A 6,569-nucleotide genomic window follows, 5' to 3' on the forward strand; every position below is an offset into this window, starting at 1 on the left:
AGGGGAAGGATGAGAACAGCAAGAAATGGAACTTGCCGGCCTACAAGGGATACTGTTAGCAAGAAAAGAGGAGCAGAGAGCCCCAAAGATGCACTCTGTTGGCTTCATTTATTTAGGCAACTTGTGCTCTGGAATAATGTACAGCTGGGAGTTAATTGCTTCACACTTGAAATGCCAAGAAATTTTGAAAATGGGGGCACTGCCTTTCCATGCACATATCAACTTTAAAAACTTCATAGGATATTGGAAAGAACATAAGCTCAAGAGACAACCTGAAATTCAGCCGTAGCTGCTCTACTTTCTAAACTGGTAAATTTGGGCAAGATACATAACATTTTTTCTAATTTCAAAACTTTCTACAGCATGCTAATAACATGCTACCATTCATGGAGACTTATGACACGCCAGGCACTATTCTAGCATTTTAACTGTATCAGTTCATTCTTTCTTTCAGTAATCCTATAAAGTAGTTACTATTATTAACCCTATTTTACAGAAAAGGAAACTGAGTCACAATGCTTTTAAGGAACTCACCTAAGATCACACAACTAGGAAGTATCAGAGATAAAATGAAATATCAGGACCTCTGGCTCCTTTTTTTTTTTTTTTTCTAGAAAATAAAAAAGATAATTTTACAATTCATTTAATGGCAACTGGTAATCATCAAATTAGCAATGGTTATATACAAAAGTTATTACACTAGCTGTGCTGTTATTTCTTAAGGCTGATCAGATACCTAGAATCACAGACATTTCCTACATAAGATGCATCATATATGTCACACTTGGTTATCATCAGCATTTATAAAACTAGACCTAGGGAAAGAACTAGGTCTGGGGACATATGCATGGTCTTCATATAACAAATGTTTAGCCTGCCCTGATAATTACAAAATCAGAATAGCGAGAATACTCACAGGCTGGCTTCTTTAAAACCCTTATTTTAACCACTTCAATAGTTAAAAAAGCTACACCAACAATCATGTGATACCGCTGCACACATATTGGAATGGCTAAAATCCAAAACACTAACAAAACCAAATGCTAAGATGTGGAGCAACAGGAAGTCTCATTCATTACTAGGACAAATGCAGAATCACACTCTAAATGAATTAAAAATGTATGTTCCCATAGATCTCTACAAATGAATGTTTAGATTAACTTTAATCATAATTGCCAAAGATTAGAAGCAATTAAAATGCCCTTCAGTAAGTGGATGGAGAAACAAATTTTGGTACATTCTTTTAATGAAATATTATTCTGTGATAAAAAGAAATGAGCTATCAAGCCATAAATAAACAAAGAGGAAGTTAAACTGCTTATTGTTAAGTAGAAGAAGCCAATCTGAAAATGCTACGTACTGTATGATTCCCACTATGTGATATATTGAAAAAGGCAAAACTACAGAGAAAATAGAAAGATCAGAGGTTGCCTGGGGCTTGAGGGGATGGGTAGAGAGACGAACTGGCAGAACATAGAACATTTTTAGAGTGGGAAAATTATTTTGTATCATACTATAATGGTGGATAAATGGCATTATGCATGTGTCAAAACCCATAGAATGTACAACACAAAATGTTAACCTTGATGTAAACTACGGACTTGAGTTGATAGAAGTGTCATTGCCAAGATGTGACAAATGTACCACACTCATACAAGTTGTTAATAATAGGAAGAACTTTGGGGGTAGTGTAGAGAGGAGATCTATGGGAACTCTCTGCACTTGCAGTGAAATTTTCCTATTAATCTAAAACTGCTGAAAAATAAAATTAATTTTGTTTTTAATTTACCTATTAATTTTTTTAATTATAAAAAAGGCTACATTGTGGTGTTTTGAGGAGTAAATGAAATAAAGTTGTGTAAAATACCCAACCCGATTCCCTGTAACAACTTCAGGGAAGGAAGTCTACAGAGATTACTGTAAATTTTTATAATGACCATAAAAGATAATCTCAGACTTTGAAAATCTTTCCAAAATGCACAGATTTCCCATACCTATGACTCACTGAAGATGTGTTTCTTCTACCCCTAAAAGAAAATTAAAGGCAATCCATGAAGGCATTTTGATCATTAGAGGTAAAGCACACTTCAAATATTGAAAGCTGAAAGCTGAGAATTTTTTCTCTTCCGGTCAAATTTATCTTCAGCATGCACTCTCACTAATTGTTTCCTCAACAGCCCAGCTGTGTTTAATCAGGATTTCTGGATAGTGATCTCTTCTAGAGCTAACAGTACCTTATGCAAAAAAAAAAAAAAAAGAGTTTATTTTTCATTTAACAAGATCTTATTCCCAACAATAGCGTAATCCTTGAGAGGAAAGCGTTCAAGAAAGTCATCAAATAAATTCCCCTCTTTTTTCTCTTTTTAAATATGATTGTACATAAATTGAATACATTGTGTCAATCAGATCTTTACAGTGTTAAAATGGTCACTGAAATTATCTGTGTTGAAAAGATAATGAAATTAGACTCTTTAGTAAACAAACATGTAACTCAATATTGCATATAGTATATATATGCTCAACATAACCATCTACAAATATAGGACTATAATAATTTCTCACTGACATTTTAAACTAATTATTATTATTTCATGTTTAGATACGATTAGGATTTTTCTTTAAAGTAAGGAAAGGAAAGACAGGCTGTTCTCCAAATACCGAAGTCTAAAGAGATTAGTGAGGAAAACAATTGGAAGCTTTAAAATTGTGTTTTATTTTTTGTCTCATCTATGAACAGCTTGCTATTTAATGAATTTCTTTTTTTCATTACAAGATTTGAGATGTTAAGAAAATAATAATAATAATTAGAATAATCTAATGTTATAGGTAAAATTAGCTAATCTAGGAGGCCTAGAACCAATTCTATCATTCAGCAGGGAGTTCCAGCTCACATAGTCATGAGCTGAAGGAACTTCACACATGATTACTGAATACTAAAATGATTCACCATCATCAGTCTTTCTCATGTGTCAGCTCTGATCTTATTCTCCAGTTTTATATTTAGAGATGAGCTCTGTTCTTTGCAGGGAGTCCTCTCTGGATATTGAAACTAAAGCAAAAATAATCACTTATAAACTTTACAATATCCTAAAAGACTAATCAAGTCACATCCTCAGGAGGAATAAGACATAGCAAAATTCCTAACACTCAGAGCAAAGAGAAAATTTCCACAAGGATTCCAATAAGAATACAGATGACTTAATTGAGTGAAAGTCATCATCAGTAAACAAGGCAAAAAAAAAAAAAAAAAATCATAGAGCTGCTTCTCTATGGCATCAGGCCAAAGAAACATTCAGTTTAAGCAATTATGGAACCAGAATTATGTGGTCCTGGTGCAATGTTCTCATGGTTTAACTCAATCCATACTTTAGAATTAAGAGTATCTCAAATAGCAGTCCCTCTTCTTTTTTCTTACTTTATTGTTCTTTTTTTTTTTAGTGGGGGGATATGTGGCAGCGGTGTAGATAGGAGACATGGGTAGTAGGGGATTTAGGACATTTTAGAATTTAACAAAAACTTTAGACCCTCTCTCTCTCTCTCTCTACATATATAGATAGATAAATACATAGATACATAAATACATAGATACATAGAAATAAAGATGGATATATATATGACGTATATCATCACACACACACATATATATGTGTAATATATATATGCTATTAGGCTGCACCCCACAGGCCTATAAGGCCTGTGCTTGCCCAACTTCAAGACCAGTGAAAGAGCCCAGAGTCAGCAACAGTGACAATAATGGTTTAATGGATGGGGGAGCTTACACATCTGAAGCAAGGTCCTGGAGCGACACCCCTCCGTGTACAGTGGATGGCAGGTGGCAGTCTTTGCTGGTGTGGTGGAGGGAGGGGAGATTACCAGTTACAGGGAAATTGACATTAGGTGGGCTCATTAGTTACCAGGGAAACCAGTAGAGGGCACGCCCCTCAGAGCCCCTTAGATAAGAACTGTCAGTAGTTGGTGCCTGGGGCAAGTACACAGGAAGGTCAGGCATGTGAGTAGGGTGTAGGTGAAGCAGGCACTGGTCAGGCAGGGGATGTACAGAGAGCAAGAGAACAGCCATCTTGACTGGCCTGACCATACATATACATATATATATATATATATATATGTATATGTATATAAATTCAGGTGTTTTTAAGTATGATTTCCATGAGTTCAGAAAGTTCTGAATTTTGTCTATGGAGCCTCAAGGAGGTCACAAACCCAAATGGATGAATGTATAGTATATTCTTCAAGTATTTGTATACGCAAACCATTTGTCTTTTAGTTGGAATTGTGGATTTAATGGTTTTCAGTGAGTTTTAGACTACTGTCTATCACAAAAATGGAGTCTGTCATGAATGCTTAATGTGGTCTATTTCAGCCCCGGGCCCAAATGTGACAGTGAGTGCACAGCCTCATGCATCAGCAGCTAGTTAAGGCTGTGAGAAGCTGTAATTTAAAAAAGCAGGGCCTGGAAAGAAGCAGAAGGTACACTGCCATATCACAGATATGAAATGTATAATGACTTACTTCTCTTCAATTAAAAAGAGAAACTCCTCCATAGGCTTGATGGTAGCATTTCCATCCCTTACACTGTTGCTGGAATGTCAGAATTGTCAGTCTGTGCACATGCTAGGATGTGCCCATTATTTCTCTTCAGTCTCCTTAGGCTGTGGTCTATGGATACATTTTTCTACTTGGTAGTTTGGAAACCAGCCAAGGAGGTACTAAAAAAGCCTGCAGATTAGACTTACCTGAAAAGCTTCTAAAAATGGGTCCTGCTCCTAGATGATCTAATATGATTAGTCTGGATGGGGGTGTAGGCATAGGGATTAGTAGAATTTCTGAGGGACTTTAATGTCTAACCATTATGAGCAACCATCACTGTGGTCTCAAATACATGTTTATCCAAGGGGACATGGAAAATCCCAAGGCCCATCCCATCAACGTTAACGGTCTCTTTCAGCTTTGTTAAACAATTAAAGCATATTTTTAGTCTAAAATGTGTTTTTGTTGTTTTGTTGTTATTGGCACATGATTTATAATATATTTCCAAGACAAGTTTCTAAAGGTAAAGAAAACATTTGTGGTATGCAAACACATTTGAGAGAACAAAAGATGTCTATACCCTGAGGTTTATTATCAAAACAATAGCCTTGCTTAATTTTTAGAACCAACATAGGAAAGAGTACTAGAAATTTGCAATTTACTAATTTGCATATATTAGCAGATATTTTTGGTTGTAATGAGCATAGTGATCCAAAGTTATCCACAAGAATTATTTTCATTTAAAATCCTCAAGATAATTTAAATGACCGTATTGACAATTAGTGAGTAAACACTTCTACTCAACATGTAGTTGATGTTCAGCATCTGAGGCACCTAGTACTTTTTTCTTCTATACCAGGGGTCAGCAAGCTACAACGGCTGGGGCACATCAGGCCCAACTTCTGTTTTGGTAAGGTCCACATGCTATGATGTTTACATTTTTCAAATAGTTGAAAACAAATCAAAGGAAGAATAATATTTCATGACATATGAAAATTATGTAAAATTGAAAACCTAATTCTCATAAATAAAGATTTATCAGGACTCAGTCATGCTCATATAATATTTATGCTACTTTTACACTACATGATACTTATAATGAAGAACATATAGCCCACAAAGCCTAAAATATTTATTATCTAGGCTTGTACAGAAAAAGTTTGCAGACCCTTATTCTAAATCCATCTTTGGTAATCCATTTACCTTTGCCTGGAATTGTTTTCATTTGCCACGATCCTCAAATCTATTCTATTCAAGAATTCTTTCTATATTTCCCCTTATCTCCATCCTTTTTTCTCATTCCCTTTTTTTCTTCACTCTTCTGTTTTTTGTTTTTGTTTTTGTTTTTGTTTTTTTGCAGGGGGGTAGGTGGGTACCTCAGATGCTGAAGGATATGATGATCATGCAAATTATTCAACAGATAATCATGTGACAAGTGTTTGGTGTGTATCCTTTGTATGTGTTCTTGTGAAATCTATATTGTTTTGATTGTATTTTTATATTTATGTAAGTGATAATTTATGATAAGAAGTTTTCACATGTTAGTTTGTTTCTACTGTTTACATCTAGAAGACCATTGTTCTTAATTTCATCACATTTTTCCCATATTAGGCTTTTTTATATATTTCATTTTTTCTGTTCACTCTCACACTGACAAGCACTAACCTGGACTGCTTCCAGCTCCCAGACTCAAATAGCACTGAGAGAACATCCTTGTATGTGTTCTTATGGATTGAAGTAAAAATTTATTTGGCTTGTGTCCTCAAAACAGAAATTCTATTATCATAGAACATACTGATACTACATTTGTTCAGGTACCACCAAATTAGTTTCAGCAATAACTACACTGGTGTGCACTCCCATCAGCAGAGTATGAAGATCTCAAGAACCCAAGGATTTACTTTCTAGAGTAAACACGAAGCACCAGTTATATGGTTTTGTGCTGAGGTACAGCCATAATGCATTGCTAATATCTCAATTTCTAGTCTTCCCAAATTGCAATTTGTATTTTAGTTCTACAT

At 35.0% G+C, this 6,569-nt stretch overlaps 1 non-coding gene across 1 annotated transcript; it reads right to left on the reverse strand.

Annotated features, from left to right (window-relative positions):
• Positions 1-786: 786 nt before the first annotated feature.
• Positions 787-918, reverse strand: LOC133074876 (small nucleolar RNA SNORA72). The gene has a single exon (XR_009697277.1). It is a non-coding gene; the product is annotated as a small nucleolar RNA SNORA72 (small nucleolar RNA).
• Positions 919-6,569: the final 5,651 nt, after the last annotated feature.

This window comes from Eubalaena glacialis, chromosome 14 (genome assembly GCF_028564815.1).
Source record: "Eubalaena glacialis isolate mEubGla1 chromosome 14, mEubGla1.1.hap2.+ XY, whole genome shotgun sequence".
In the NCBI taxonomy this organism is placed as follows: domain Eukaryota; kingdom Metazoa; phylum Chordata; class Mammalia; order Artiodactyla; family Balaenidae; genus Eubalaena; species Eubalaena glacialis.